The sequence below is a fragment of the Stylophora pistillata genome, chromosome 4 (assembly GCF_964205215.1).
Source record: "Stylophora pistillata chromosome 4, jaStyPist1.2, whole genome shotgun sequence".
Lineage (NCBI taxonomy): Eukaryota > Metazoa > Cnidaria > Anthozoa > Scleractinia > Pocilloporidae > Stylophora > Stylophora pistillata.
The window spans coordinates 42,455,952-42,472,821 of record NC_142522.1 but is presented as its reverse complement, the minus strand read 5'-3'; the positions used below and the strand labels follow the sequence as shown (position 1 = coordinate 42,472,821).

The 16,870-nt window shown below is 37.2% G+C and overlaps 2 pseudogenes across 2 annotated transcripts; one reads left to right on the top strand and one right to left on the bottom strand.

The window, feature by feature from the left end:
- Positions 1-990: 990 nt before the first annotated feature.
- On the top strand, positions 991-6,346 carry LOC148733841 (uncharacterized; annotated as a pseudogene). The gene is made up of 6 exons (XR_016000817.1): positions 991-1,279; positions 2,488-2,623; positions 3,339-3,529; positions 4,047-4,191; positions 4,410-4,469; positions 5,441-6,346. The product of XR_016000817.1 is annotated as an uncharacterized LOC148733841 (transcript).
- Positions 6,347-8,253: 1,907 nt separating this feature from the next.
- On the bottom strand, positions 8,254-16,509 carry LOC148733840 (uncharacterized; annotated as a pseudogene). Its single transcript, XR_016000655.1, has 16 exons — positions 15,901-16,509; positions 15,709-15,797; positions 14,921-15,149; positions 14,782-14,831; positions 13,799-13,879; positions 13,430-13,608; positions 13,182-13,320; positions 12,753-12,864; positions 12,153-12,236; positions 11,310-11,490; positions 10,985-11,074; positions 10,803-10,871; positions 10,657-10,717; positions 10,010-10,078; positions 9,691-9,878; positions 8,254-9,433 (listed from the first exon to the last, which is right to left on the bottom strand). The product of XR_016000655.1 is annotated as an uncharacterized LOC148733840 (transcript).
- Between the last annotated feature and the right edge of the window lie 361 nt (positions 16,510-16,870).

Here is a 16,870-nt window from a genome sequence, read left to right as displayed (position 1 = left end):
CATTCTTCTTATTCACCTGTTCATCAGTGAGTTGATATTTCAAAGTCTCCTCTTAGGGTGGTAAAAAGTGATCACACTGAACTTAATTACCGATAAGTAACAACAGCCATTCCACATTATTTTAAGGGGGGACGGGGTAAGAGGAATAGTCGTCGCCAACAGGGAGGAACTATATAAAATTGACCGCCAATTAGCTGCTAATGAGGGAGGGATCATAAGAATGTTACAGGGAGATCAGGTAAATTTTATCGAGACATAATCAAAACCCTCCGATTCCCCCTTCTCCCAATCTGTCCCCCCCTCCCCCCTTCCCTCTTAAAGATAGTTTTTAAAACTATCGCGGCTTAAAAAATCTCGACAGCTGGAATAAAAAACATAAGAGTTCATTGAAGCCGTCATTGCAGGTCATCATGTGATAATGATATCACCCTCAGGTTTAGCCTTTGAACATCACTTTTTATCCTTAAGAATTGGTAATCTCAAGATGTTTTTTTCAGTTTTCCAACTATGATAGAAACTCTAGAGCTGATTTTTTTTGTTTTCAACCCCAACAAATTTCATATATGTTGGTGTAATTTATTCTCCTTGGACTCGTTATTTTCGAACCTTTTTGGTCTTTTCCCAATATCTTGCTGTAAAAGTTAACACAACCAGAAGTGCGATTTATGGGCTGTACTTGATTAGATTTCAACTTGGAAAGGCATACGAGAGAGCTTTTATAGAAAGACGTCGTGACTGCGGTTGAGATTTGGTTATTTTTAATTTTTCGTCGCAGTTAGATTGCAATCACATTCTCATCCAGGTGGGCTGATACCGAAGACTTGCGGAATTATATGTAAACACCCTACTTACACAATCTAAATGGCTAACACCCATATAATCTAAATTTAGATCAGTGGGTTCAAGCCGTCTCAAATGATCATCTAAGTCTTCCCAGTAGCTTATTAAATATCTATAAACATTTCAACCAATGAAATCCCTTCATTTCGGATGTGTAGGGGGAAATCCTTTACCGAATAGTTACGAATTCGCTAGCTCTTCTTGGTTTGGACGTTAAGGTTTTATCGGCTTTGTCGTGTACTTTTGGCGCTTCTTCGTCACTATGACTGACAAGGATACAAGTAGAGCTCGCAAAAGAGCATATAATAAAATAAGCGATGTACAAAGGTCAAAACTACAAGAATATTATGACGGCGGCATGAAAACATGCCGTTCTGGTAATACCGAAAAGATTGGTGTGGCAGCCGAGGAAACTGGGCTGACTATTGATCAAGTAAAGGTAAGATATTTATTAGTTGGACTGAAACACTACCATGTTTTATGTATGCGGAATACCCCGCCACTTATTTACATCTCGTCGAATAATAATAGCGATCATTGTGGTGACTGCTTCTTTCTTCAAAGCGCACCGACATAATTATGTAAATGATGTAGCGGTATATTGTCCTTCAGAATTATACTTCCCTCACTCTGTGTACTGCACCAACTTATCTTTTAAAGGATCGATTCTTAAACAGAATTTTGCCGGTCATATACCAAGGTCAAGGAAGTTCACTGTACGATTGTACTATTCATAATGAGGCGTTGTGGTTATTGTTTGCCTCGTTAATTAAAAGGAAGCTCCCTTTTTTTTAAATAATTGTTTTGTGCCGTTTTATGCTCGAAAATACGCTTGCAGTCTTCAGTATAATCAATGATCAAGAATAAACCGGTAAAAGAAGATAGGCGTTTACTCATCCATTATTATAAATTATAAAGAATAATTACGTTGTGTTACCCTATTGAGAGCTAACGTAAGCAACCTTAGTTAAACGTAGGCTAACCCTAGTGCCCTGTTGGCCAACAGAAGAGCTAGTTAGGCTAACCTGAGTGCTCTGAGTCTAACCGGAGCACAAGTTTGGCTAATTGGAGCTGAAAAGTAGGCTAACCTGAAAGTGTTAATAGTAGGTAACCTGATAGCTAACGATCGAATCCTGGCTCGAAGTTTAGGTTACATCATCAATCTAGAGTGGTTGAATGTTACATTTGTCATCCATTCGACATCCATGTACATACCAAGAAGATCTACCTTTATTGATTTTTTTCCAGCCAATCATTCTGTTCTGGATTGAATACAATCTATTGATCAAGTAAAGTATACAAGCTCAGAGCTTCTGCGCGCAGCTTGCATGGGTATTAATAGGGTCAGGTCCTGCCAGGGGGTTCCCTGTGTTGCTTGTCTGAATTTAAAAACCTATGGTGTCATTATTTTGTCTATATTTCTCCACCTTGTTGTTGTTGTTGGAATTTTGGTGAACGAGATCTTAAATTTTTCAGACTTTCATATATGCTATCGCTACTCTTTGGGCCATATATGTCCCTTGTAGGAATTTACCCTGGCTGGGCCACTATAGGGCCAGCAAGGGAGAGAGAGCAAAAAGGGAAGGGTTGCTATTGTAGCTTGAGGCATTTTGAAATACTTTATTTGAATGTGACACATTTATATAGAAATGGATTGGAAATGCTAGACAAAAGGAAAAGATAAGTTCTGGAGTACAAGCAGCTCCAAAGCCAATTAAGATTCCAACGGGTTCACGTGGCTCACACTCCTACAACATGTTCTGTTCAGAGTATTTCAAGTCAGGTGAGAGGCCTGATAATGTTTTCAAACACTAAGAACAAATTGTTTACATGCATTGTAACTATTATAGACCATTGCTAAAATAATTATAGGGTAACATTAGAGTCATTACAATCCTGGGGGATGGGTTATTTGCAAATCCCCCCCCCCCCAATTTAAAAAAAAATTTCAACATTTGTCAGGTAAAATGCTTAATTTTAAGGCAGTTCTACATCAGTTTAATGCTAACACATTAGGAAATTGTGTAATTTTTTCAGGCATGGAGGTCAGAGTCCTCCCTCCAAGTCCAAAGGTGCCTGTACGTCTATGGGTATCATTAATAAACCTCTACTAGTGAATTATTTCTAAGAAATGAATATTGTAGCTTTCTCTCCTAACTTTATCTGCTGGATGTTAATTGTATTTTGGTGCCAGGATACCAGATTTAAATCAATAATGGACAGTGGTTTTGTTAAATGTGTCTAAACCCCAGGAGGGGTACTTGCAAGGGTGGGGGTCCGACAGAGATCTATATTGCAACCCAAAAGGGTTTTCATCCTCAGCTTCTTTTAACCTTTAACACCATAATAGAGTGGTTGATTAATTTATTTTCAATTTTAGTCAGATATTTGATTGCTGAAGAAACTGAAAATCATGCAGTGACATTATAATAGTCAAACCAATTCAATTGATATTCAGTAGACATGAAAAATTTAATTTAATTTTTTTTTTTTGCTAGATGAGTGCAAGAAATTTTCTTTGCCTCAAAAGAACAAAGAAGCTGCCAAGAAATGGCATGACATGACATCTGCAGAAAAAGATGAGTTCAAAGGAAAAGCAGAAAGTTTAAAGGCCCCAGATGTTTCACAGCTTAGTGAGGCTCAAAAATCTAAGTTGATATCAGCTCACAGGAAAAATCTTCTAAATGAGGTAAAGATTTCAACCACTTTAAGAAATAATCTCTAAGCCAAAATCCAATTAGGCAGCATAAACCTTGAAAATTCAGAATAATTTAAAACTTTATTAAAAGTGGATGAATAATTTCTAATTGTTGTTAGTATAATTTTAGAGCTGAGCAAAGAGTTTCCAACAATCTGATTGGTCGAGCGGTTCCTTATATGACGCTATATAAACCGCTCAGCATGTTTTATATAAAATGTTAAAATAAAATGTTAGTAAATGTTACTAAAATGTTATGATTTTAGAAATCTCTCTGTTGTTCAGCTCTGAAATTATACTAAAACAATTATTCACCTCAGGTTCGGTGAATACTGTGGAATAATCCCCTCTACTTCGTCTCGGGGACTATTTGACGATATTCACCTCTCCTTCGACGAATAATTGTTAATTATACTCTGTGGTAATTAATGGAACATGCAGATGTTTGTGTCCTTTTGAGTAATTATCCTCGTGCCACATTTTACTTTTTCATTAGCTACTTCAACAGATCATGTTTCTAGAAGACTTAGGCTGTGAATCTTCTCTGATTTTTCAAGACACTTCAGGCCAAGTGTACAACTTTGGATCAAGTGCAGGGTACTCTTTTTTATGCCTGAGTCCTGACATCAACATCAAATTCCGAGACCACTTTGGTATTATATTATTACTTTGAATTAGTAATATTATAGACATCTTTGAAAGTGTTTTGTTGATTTTTTGGCATGCAACTGTATTTAGCAAAAGCTTATATCAGTAGCTTATACTATTCAGTGTGTCATCCAATTGATGAGATTATTCATGATTGTAAATAAGGTGAGTATGTTATCAAAATAGACCTGCGAAACTACATAGTACCTCTCTATTTATTTAGCTTGCACCAATGAGAGGTACACATACAAAGATGTACAACAGCTATTCAATTCCAAATACAGTAAGTTTAAAAATATATATATTATTTACTTTATAGTACAGATATTAACATGTAATTGTTGTCATCATCATCATCATCATCATCATCATCATCATCGTCATCATTATTATTATTAGCTGATTGGTTGTGAATGGCTTATTCGATATATACCTTAATAGCAGCATGGGCTGCAGTACTTCTGCTAAGGTTTACAATGTCATTAAGGTTGAGATCGGACGTCAGCATTATCAGGCACCTTTTCCAGCCACTTCAGTCCATGTAACGACCTCACCTTTCCCCCCACACATCCCACCCCAGTGGAGGACATCCATCACACAGTAATCTCGTGCGTGGGAAATTAACATTTCCTACCTCTAACCCTGCAGGAGATGGGGCCTACAGTTTATTCGTCCTTATCCAAGAAGACTAGAATATCTATCCATTTCTTGATATTATAGAAAGGTAGAAAATTCTCCTCAGGTATTTTAAGGCCATGAGTATTGATCCGACTGGGCCTCAAACCCGCACAACACAATCCGGCGCTCTAAGCAATTGAACTAACTAGGAGGCAGTAACAACAAAGATGATAATGATGTCTATAACAAAATCCTCAAACCTGATTGATTCTGAACAGCGATTATTTGATCCTTAATCTGAATACTGTAATAAGCAAACTGTCCAATTTGGCCTGTGTGATAATCATTACAGCTGCTTGTAATTGGACAGGTCAAATCTGACAGTGATATGCAGCCAATGAAAATCCAGTGGAAAATGGCACTAGCCAATGAAATTGAATTACTTATTCCTACCTTGTGTCTCACATTTTAGCAAAGAAAGTGTATGATGTGACATGTGGAAATGGTCAATAAGACTTACTGTCATACATTTCAGGGGTAATCAGGCTCGTTACTTCCCCAATTACTTCCTAAATTTTACTCCACTCAGTGCTATTATCATTACCAATAAATGTTTCTCTTTCTTTCGCACTGTAGGTGAAGGAATAAAGAAATCAGGCAGCAGGGTGCCGTATCTACATGGGGGTTTTACAGTAGAAAATCTCCCAGATGGCATTTTCTTTAAGAAACCCTTCCATTATGGCACTAAGCAACTCCAGGCCGTAATGGAGAAAAAAAGCGAAATTAAATTTGTGATTACCGATAATTTAGATATAAACTTGCAAAGCAAGAGGAACGTTATTCCCTCTCTAACTCAGCCTGAAACAGTAGTCACTCTTCTGTCCAGGATAGTGGACAGACAATGTGCAGAAAGGGTAGTTAGACTGTCTGACAAGATTAAAGAACAAGATGTGGAGGTTGTGGAGTTGAGACTTGGCCAGGAAGAGAGACTAAGGTTAAATGAATATAGTTTTTTTTTGAAGATGATGCATGGCTTGCTGTCGGTGCTAATATTCAACACTCCACAGAAACACAAGGGCTTATTGTCCCAGTGTTTACTGAGTCAGAAGATGAGAAATTCTGCCTTTTCTACAGTATCCAGAATCCATCAAAACTAGTTAAAGCATCATTTACTTTCAAGCTAAAAGGGTATTGGCTTGACTTACAAGGCCAATCCAACTACAAATTACTCAACAATCATCAGGATTTAATGTTACTATTGCCAACTTGATCAAAAATGGACCCTATGGGCCATTATATTTTTTGCAGTGGATAGAAATTTCAGATGACCAGTATTTTAATATACCTGAAGTATTTAACAATGCAATATATGCTGCCTTAAGAAGTAGCACTATTATTTAAAATTTAACAATATTTATGCACTTTAATTCAGTGTGGGCACAAGACTATAAAGGCATAACATCATAAATCACATAAAGAACATAGAGAAGTTTTTAGTGCCACATATGAGCACATCTTTGAATTGCTATTTAGACAAAACTTAAAGATCCATGAAACAAAAAAGGAACATTCCATCCAACAGTGTAAAATATCAAAACTCAAAGCTCATGAATTCATTTTCCACTCAAATCATTGAAATAATTATCAATCACCATCATATAATTTTATAGACTATGCTACTAATGACTTCACCCAAATTATATGTAAGTACTGCTGTATATGTAGACAGAAAACAGGAACTCAAACTGGTAGCATTTTTTTTTTTCGTTTTTTCAAACATAAACTTTAATTTAATATACTTTTTCGAATAACCTGTCAGAAAGCCAATTTTCAATGATAGCCAGCTGACAAACAGAGAATCCTAATCGTGGTTCTTAAATTGTTACAATTATCAAACTATAGATAATGATTAGCCTAGAAGTTTTTTTGTTCATTTATTGATCATTTTCAGTGGTAAACCCAAGTGGTGTGTGACCCTATAAATGAATAGAAAATGTAGTATATGCAAGTACTTTTCATTTATTACCTATAGTTGTATGTTATAACAATACGTTACATGCATTTCATATTTTGTAACAAAGACCACTTGTAGAAGCTTGATAGTACAAAAAAAAAACAGAAATTAACATAAAATTAAAACTCAGCATCTTTTTTGTACTAGCGACAAGTACTTTTCAGAACCTTTGCCGATATTGTGTACTTTTGGTAGGTGGTAATCGAAGCGTCGTCCAACCCAGGTACATTCCCGTAGTGGACAACATCTCATGCGCCTCTTGGTTTTGCTGAAAATAAAGGGAAAATGCAATGTGTTAAAATGAGTGTGAATTGAAAAAGGTTAAGAATGCTGTTTACAGTAGAGAAAACACTAATCTATGTAACTACAATGAACACAATCCTCTTGAAAGCAGAACTCAGAACAATAAGAAATTTCATAAATTGCCTATTTTCCTGATTTCCTTTGGCCTTTTCCTGATTCTTTTCCCTATTTAGCTCCTCAACTTGATATCATACATAACAGAAATTGGAAATTATGTGGCACATATTCAGTATTTCATGGATGTCACCAAGATATGTTTTGCCTAAACACTGTATAGCAAGGTTACATAATGAGATCCATTGCCATCTAAGAATGATAGGAGGTACATGGGTATATCTACATACATACATACACTTTATTTCGTATAGCAGGTTGAATTAAGGCAGCTAAAAGTAGCTGATGTGGACCTGCTGTTATCGAAACAATTTACATTAACAATATAAAAATTAATAAATAGATAAAACCGCATGAATTCTATGGATAAGATCAACGATACAAATGAAGTTTGAAATTAAAAACTAAAAACTTTTGTTGGACGGGTGATGGTTACGTAAACTATGCAACGCTCAAAAAGCGTCATTTCAGTGCATTAAGGATGGTCCGAATTGACAATGTACTGAAGGACGACGACCGAGTTCAGTATTTGGCTCATCAACTAGAGTATTTAAACCTAAAATATATAGTGCCTCATAAAAGCGATAATTAAAATACAGAGTTTATGTAGATATTCGAGGCACCCACCCCACACTTGCTAATCTCCGTTTATCTATCATTCCCTTTGGTACAGATCGACAAAGATGACTAATGTTTTGGTTCGACAATGGTGGACCTCTCAAAATTGCATGACAATGGCGACTCATGGTCCGACATCTTTTCCACGCCTACAATTGCACGTCCAGTGAACTCCAATCCATACAAACATAATTTTCAATCATATCAGAACCTAACAGAGTCTGTATGGGAGTCTAATAAAACGGGGTTTTGACAAGGTGGGTAAGTAGAGCTGTCCACTTAAGAGTGTCCGTTAATTAAGGGACCTTCGGCACCGATTAGCGTATAAAATATGCCCTCTACACATGTTATGTATAATCCTAATAACGTAAAACTGCAACGAATCACCACCAAGATGAAATTTGCCAACGGTGAGAATTTATTAAAACATATTGTGATGATTAGCCAGTCAGTATAATCCTACACGATGTATAGCCGCCCAGTTGGCCCAATGGATAGAGCGCTTGACTGTTGTGGGAGAGGTCGAGGGTTCGAACCCCGGCCGGGCCAACACGCAAGGTCTTAAAATAATTGAGAAGAATTTGCTACCTTTCTATAACATCGAGAAATGGTTAGATGTTCTAGTCTTCTCGGATAGGGACGAAGGAATGGAGGTGCCGTCTCCTGCAGGGTTGGGGGTAGGAGACGTTAATTTCCCACGCACGAGATTACTGTGTGATGGATGTCCTCCCCTGGGGTGGGATGGGTGGGTTTACTGGGCCCGCAGTAATTGGCGCAAGCTGTTGCGGTGTCCCTGCCGGTTGGCGAAGCTAATAAAACAAATTGATATTTATTGGGTTTTCCGAGAAGTTTACCCGCTATTAGCGCTCGCACATAAACAAAACAACGGCTGTTTCTGTATGGTTTTGGCAAGCACCAGAGACAAAGTGAGCTTTATTCATCATCAGATAATTCGCTGTCTGATGATAGTTCCAACACAAAGGCCTCATCGTCCACATCTTCCTCCATCATCGATTCACTGATTTCTCGTCATCTGGAAGATAGTCGATACCACTCAAACGAGCATAGGTTTTTGCTACCTCAGCATGATCAATAGTTTGAGGGGAATCCAAGATACCACCCCACAAAAGCAGCAGCGAGGAAATGTGATTACAGTGAATCATCCGTTTCTTTTTTTTTTTTTTTTTTTTTTTTTTTTTTAAGGCAAGCTATCATTCCTGCATTAAGAGGGTTATCAGTGAGAGGCAGAAGCGCTTCTACTGATTCGTCTAGAAGCCTGATTTCGTTTTGGACAAAAGAGACAAGGCGATTCATTTCCTCTTTCAACAGCTTAAGCTCTTCCTGACACCTGTTGTGTAAGCAGAAAAGGTCAATTATCTGCCTCCTAACAAGAGCAGGAATAGTGTCCCCTTCCTCTTGGACTTCAGAGTAAATGCTGCTCCTTGGATCCTTAGCATCGTCATAAAGAATTTGGGGTAAATCATTAGGAAGATACCCATTTACTTCAGACAAAGTTTTGTGGATGGACTTCACGACTTTGTCGATCTGCTTTGCGAGCTTTATGGAAATTGCTTGACCATCTGAAAATTAAAAAGTTCACAATAACTAAAGACGCAATGCAGTGGCAGTTTTATGGATAAGACGGAAAAATGTAAGTGTGTAAGACTTGGGAACTGGGAAAATTTAGCCCTCATACCCCTTCTCAAATAATCGCAGTACAATGCCTAGCCTACAACTGGCATACGCAGTAACATAACGACGGAATTACTGCAGACCATGATCACCAAAATACACATGCTACTAAATATTTTACACAGCAATTTCTTCAGTTTATTACCAGCATATTTTCGTTTCAATTCCACCAAGAAACATATTTCGGATGTCATACACAGTAACTTCAACAAGAGTTCGCTCTTTCTCTTCTCGTAGAGGCGTGACTTTACGGTTACAAACACACGGGACAAATCGGACCATCTTTCTTTGATGTGATGCTTCTTTTCCATGGCTACTATGGCCTTCTCGTTCCTATGTACAATAAATGCAAGTTAGAGAGAATTATTATTTGTCTTTAATTTGGCACCCCTAATTCTCTCTCTGCAGAACCTGATTATTCCAGTCGTTGCTACAAGGAAGAAATTTGCATCTTTATGACTTACCGTTTGATTTTCTTTTCAACATCTTTTACCTTCCCTTCATCTTTATCTTGTACATAGCTAAATTAATTTCTTGAAAAAAAAAATTAAGTGGGTGGAGATAAGTACAAGATATGTTCAGTTGAATACTTAGTAATTATATCAGCTAAGGTGGAAAAAAAGGGAAGTACGAATACGTTTGTTATATTATTGTGAAAACGGGTTTTTGCCTTCACAAATAAACGGATGGACGGGGGACAACTCGATAAACTTCTTCTGGGAAAAGGTTTTCCTGGGGGCACTCGCTGGCTGCAGGAAGGCCGGGATCTACTTACGGCTGTTGACTATCCTCGCAGCAATGACTAACAACAACAAAGTTGGCTCCAAAGTATATTTATTAAGTACCACTGAGCTGACTAGTTTTTTACCTGACTTGACCAGACTGGGTTTCACCGAAGAAAGCTCCACAAAACAGCTCTATTCAAGCCGAAGTCACAAAGGATTATAGCTAATGCCATGAAACAACTAAAAGATTAGTTTCACGTAGTCTACCACAACGATTGGTTAGGTAGGAATTTCGCCTCTTACAACATTAATCGCTTTCGAAAAGCTCAGGTACTCGCTATAATGTAAATCATGAATTTGGTAGGTGGTACTTCCCCACTATTTACCTGAGTTTTTTAGACTTAAGGAGGAAGCTGGCATATGATTCGTCCCACTGCAGTGTTAATCCTGTGACAGATTAATAATGTATTAGTGAATACAAAAAAACTGTTTTCCCTACTGAGTTTTAATAAATTCTGAGGAATAAAACTACCGTGTTCTTTTGGTTTCAGCGCTTCCACTTCTTTCTTTTGCCACTCTTGTATCACATCATCATCACAACCTAGTACAGGTAAATACAAATTGTATTGCAATAATCGGGCGGAAACGCATGGATGTAAGTCATTGTGCTGATTTTCAATGCAATGAGTAAAAAAAAAAGTTTAAAATGTATACCTGGAAGTTTTTCAGTGAGTTCCTCAAGCTTTGCACTTACATCATGTAGAAGAGTTTCTGCCCTAGCAAACTTTGCTTTTAGAGTAACACCTGTGAACATTGAAAGGAATCAGTTTAATGTGTGCTTATGAGAGTAATCAACCTCGACTTACATCTTAACACACGTCCTTATTGAAAAAATGAAGAATTGCAATTTATACGACAGAAAACACAGGGTAGATAAAGCTGTCCAGCTAAAGTTCTGGTCAATAGTTGATATATCTTTTACTTTTCAGCAAAACCTACAGAAACGTGAGAGTTATGTGTTCAATAAAATTAACCATACCAAATTTGTGATACAAATGTTGGGCATAGTGAAGAAGCCCATCAGTCAAAACATCTATCCTCTTGTGAGCACTCATTTCTTTAGTGACAGAGGAAAACTTACGCAGAAAGGACCATAACCTTTCCACCCCTTCACCATCTGTCAATCCAGTTCCCTTGATCCTTCTTGGACTGTATTGGATCTACAGACAATCACATTGAAGATAAACCTAAGAATCAATATGGCATGGACCTTGCATGAGATAGTTAGCCAATACATGTACTAGCCTACAGTGCAGGCAGATTTTAGCAGTGTGAACGAATATTTCCAAATCGAGTGTGCAGAGCACCATCTTGAATTAGGAAAACAGTGAAGAGTTAGAACAAAAATATGTTTACCAAGCCAGTAGGAGATCTCCTCCCGCATTGCATTTTCGCCCCAACTTTCCAGTAAAATAAACACTCAAAAGATAACAACCACTAAAACCACCTACACTGCATCCTATATACTCAAAAATTTTAATTTTCAATTTAGGTAAAATTAACCTCGAGTAAAGGCTCACTGGCCGGTGGTCTTTTCCGAAGCTGATAGGTTTATGTAGGGTGGCCACTCTTTTAAAAGGAACATGTACATGTGCTTAAATATTTTACCTCGCTTGCTAAGCTGACCCTTGGAGATCATTTGCTTTTGATTTTGATTTTGGAAAGTGCTGTCAGATTTCTGATCCCACACTGCTCACCCATTGGTAAGCGTGTGATGTTTATTATAATTACAACTGTATTTAACCAATGTCGTGGCATTGCCACACATTTCTTCACATTGTCACCAGGCCATTTACCGTTAGACTAATATATAATTGCTAACCTGGCATGATGCCTTGTGCCCATAGCAATGGAATATGGGTATGGCAACATAAACACCTTCCAAGAGGCTTTCCTGACATGAACACTAACAAATATAATTATCATGTAAATGAAAATTGTGTAAGAAGTAACAAACTATTCTGAAGTTAAGATGTGATCCTCACAGATATTCATGCAATTTAAATGTAAGCAATAATGGGAATTGAACCAAACACAAAGAAGAAACGAATCTGGCCCCATTGCGATTTCAGCCCATGACATTGTCATTACAATGCTCTATCCACTGAGCTATGAGCCGCCATATGTTGGGAGCAAGCCAGTACCCACAAGAGGAAGTGATGAAACAGGCAATGGACTAACGTGAGCTGCAGAAATGAAGTTTTATTTGATTGAGCCAACTGCTCAAAATTCATTTCATAACTCTGACGATTACATCTTCATTTAATTTCCACAACTCACATAATTCCAGACTGTTCCAATAAATTATTTTATTTCATCCCAAATTTAATAGAAAATACTTTGGACAGTTCTACAAAATTAAATACCACTTTAGAATTACCATTTAGCCTCCTGTACAGTCATGTTCAAAAAATTTACTTACCTTCAAATGGTGTGCTAATAGACAAGCGATGTCATACATGATGATTACTCTGCTTCTGGTGCTCTCATTAAGACTTCTAAGCCTCTTAAGCTCATAAACAGAGTATGATATTCTGTAGAGAGAAAAGATTATTGAAAAGGTGAATCAATAACCAATTTTTTCTTTTATATCTTTTTACACAAAATCTAAGACAAATTAAATATATTTCCTTTAATATGACATTCAAATTGATAACAAAGTTATACAATGGTGATGCTATTAGTGTAAAGAATCATAGGATGCCCCTGCATTGTATACACAAGTGTGCTAATTGTCAGCTTGACAAATTCATAATAATCATGGCTCTATCATCTAATTCTCTAACAGACAATACATGTAGGATTGAGCACAACATTAGGTAAAATGTATTTACATAATTATACTCCATACCTTTCACCATGCTTTATGTTAAGGAATCCTTTAGGAAAGTCATGTCTGCATACTCGCCCAAAGACACCTTTCTCGTCAAAGAGTTTGTTTTTGCCTTTTGATCTTAAAGCTGAAAGAACCTCTCCAGCATGGAACTTACGCAGTTCTGTGATAAAAAAGGGACAAAAACTGAAAATCTTGAATTCAAAGGGCCAAAAGGAAAATCATACAATTCTCAAATTAACATCTGAGAATTGCACCATCTTATATACAGACCTGTCCCATGTCTGCTCCAGCTTTGCCATAACTGTTGACAAAATTGTCAACATCATCCTGGTCTTCAAATAGGAGTGTTCCATGTTTGGGTATTCCTAAATCATGCCCTTTCTCCTTTTTTCTACACAATCCAAAGCACCCATCCATGCTCTCAATGAGTATACCATCATCCTATTCAAAAGAGAGGGGAAAAGAGAAAAATAGATATAAAACAGAACAGCAACAACAACTTAAAATGAATACTGCAGAACTACAGCACTAGTGTAAAGATGAGTGCATTTTGTGTGCCCCAAAATGAATGCCATAATAATATTCCTCAAGTGCAAGCTACTATTCAGAACAAATTACAATGTATAGTTAACCTTGGACATATAGGACACCAAGCTCCATCGTACAAATTTCCATTGTAGTTTGTACAATGCTTGTACTGATGCATGAAATACCTTCTCGTGAAAACAAGAAAATGTCAATTAGGACTAATTATCTTTTTACAGGAAGTCAGTAGATGTACATCCACAGCAAGAAATATGTCTTGTAATGTAAATGGAATCTTCACCTTAAAACAAACAGTCAATGTATCTTTGAATCATATGAACACAAAAGTGACAAAAGCAAAGCATGAGTTTCACATCTATATATTTAACCTGGGTAACTAGATAATAAATAAAGAAATATAATAATTATATAAAGAAGCACTTGTAAATCGTATTGTGACTGTCTCTACTATTACTATTACTACTACTACTACTACTACTACTACTTCTACTACTTCTACTAATAACAACAAACATATGAAACATATGAGTGAACTGCGGTTATGAGACGTATATAAGAACGATCCTTCGCAGTAAAGCACTATTTGAGCAATAGTGGAAATCAGACCTGAAAAAAATTTCAGGCCTGTACGGGATTCAAACCACTGACCTCTGCGATACTAGTGCAGCGCTCTACCAATTGAGCCAACAAGCCAACTGGGAGCAGGCCATCAAATTAATTAATTTGATGGCCTGCTCCCAGTTGGCTTGTTAGCTCAATTAGTAGAGCGCTGCACTAGTATCGCAGAGGTCAGTGGTTCGAATCCCGTACAGGCCTGAAATTTTTTTCAGGTCTGATTTCCACTATTGCTCAAATAGTGCTTTACTGCGAAGGATCGTTCTTATATACTTCTACTACTAATAATAATAATAATAATAATAATAATAATAATAATAATAATATAACAAGAACAACAACAATAATAATAGTAGTAATAATTATATTAATTCTAATATCAATAATACCTTAGTAGACCTTGTACGTCCACAAATTAGCAGCTTTGATACTCTCAACCTATAACCACACATACCTGAATTCTTCAAAGCATTCTGAATTAAGGATACTGTAAATTGAGCTCACCTAAAAAAAGCATACCGTCCAACCAAAATCAATCAATTAAAAAAAGTCTGGTCATATGTCTGAAAAAGACTCTTTGCAAGCAAACCTACATGTGTTGGTTGTAGCTGAGGATTGGGGGATTGAGTTCTGTGATCACTTCTGTGATGTTTAGCAGGGACACTTGACAATGAAGAAAGACCTTCTCCACAAACTTCATCAGTTTGAAGCTGAATCCTGTGGTGGGATTTGCTGGTGACCCTGGCCAGAACTGACATTTTAAGAGTGTGACAGCATGCGGCTCACAATCACACACTTGTACATATTTGAGGTGATGATTTCCTGACATTCATAAAAAAATAAATGAACAACTTATGAAGTTAAGTAAACAAAACGAAAAAAAAGAAAAACATTACATACAGCTTTACATACCTCTTACTTTGTTGAGGGCCATGTAGAGACCTTAACCAACCGCGAGGGCCATACTAGGAGAATATTGGCCCGAGGTCTTGAAAGTACAAACCAAGTGCAGCGAGGTCTGTACAGAAAATTCCAAGGGCCAATATTCTCCCAGCACGACAGAAAAGGCTCTTACAGATAGATGCAAGCCAAGTTTATTGTTTCTCTTTGGACTTAATGGCAAGCCATATCATTACAAAACTTAATTGCATGTGGAATCATTCAGGACATTACCCGGTCCAATAATTAGAAATTATTGGACAGCCAATTATGGGCCCTGACATATTGAGAGAATTTAAATATCGTATCATTATCATCAGCGTTCTTGATTTTAGGCAAGCGGCAGGAAAATGTGACAAAGGAGCAGATGAAATTGAAAAAGAACGCTTCGATTTAAAACCATTCTAGTATTCTCTAACCACTATAAATGAAATGAACTGACCTGAGGCATCCAGAGGTCTGAACAGCTTTACTGTTGCGGTTCTGCACGTATGGCCATAGCTAACAGTTGCCTCATCTGCATACCCCATCCTATTAAAATAAAGAAAGTAAGAAGTAGATTAAAGTACAGTTTAAACAGATATGTTACACTAAAAGTAGCTAGAATACAACCTGCCTCAAAATATTCATACACACCTTCCATTGCTCAAGTACATGAAACTTGTTTCGATTGACATGCAGAGCTCGTGCACATTCAACACAGAAGTACTGGTGAGGGCCACAGTATTCACATCGTGTTGTAGCGGTACTCTTTTGACAGTTCACACAGTTAGTATTGTCTGGAAGATGCTGTTCTTCAATGTACGAATTCAGCAACTTTTCCCGTACCTTTTCCCAGTCAGCAGAGATACTCAAAACACGATTTTGCTGTGGAGTTGAGAGTTCCTGCTTGTCGAGATCGTCAAGAGGGACATCTTGTTCTACTGGATTGTTGGTGTCCTGACTATTTTCCTCCGTACTCTTATGAGGCTGCTTACCAAGATCCACTCTCAGCGGAATCGATACAGTGGTTTTCTTTCCATCGCGCCCAATATTCTTCATATCAAGGAAGACGGGCTTTAACCGACGCATTTCGCAGCGATCACCTTGGCTTGTTCACCGATGAGTGAGGGATTTGATTGGTCGAAATGTTTATGCATATTTAATGAGCTACTGGGAAGACTGAGATGATCATTTAAAACGGCTTGAACCCACTGATCTAAAGTTAGATTAGGTGGGTGTTAGCCATTTAGATTGTGTAAGTAGGGTGATGTAAAACGCATATCTATTCAAAATATCAATTTCTCTTAACCTTTTCCCCATGAATCCGTCCTATTCTAAAAATAATCGTAACCACCGTGTTTTTACCAAATATTGTCGAGCGAAGATCGCATCATCGCTCATGGCGAGGGACTTATAGGATTTAGGATTTAAATCATAATTCTTAATTCTAAATTCACCATTAGTTAGGTGTCCACAATTATTTTACGTAAATGTAAACTAGATTTACCCGACACGTTATTAAAGTTTTCATCTTTTTATCTTATCTTATCGTCCAAGTATCATTTCAGTCATTTCATAATGGCTCGAAACCAAACATGATTTTAAATTATTGCAGCGAAAAC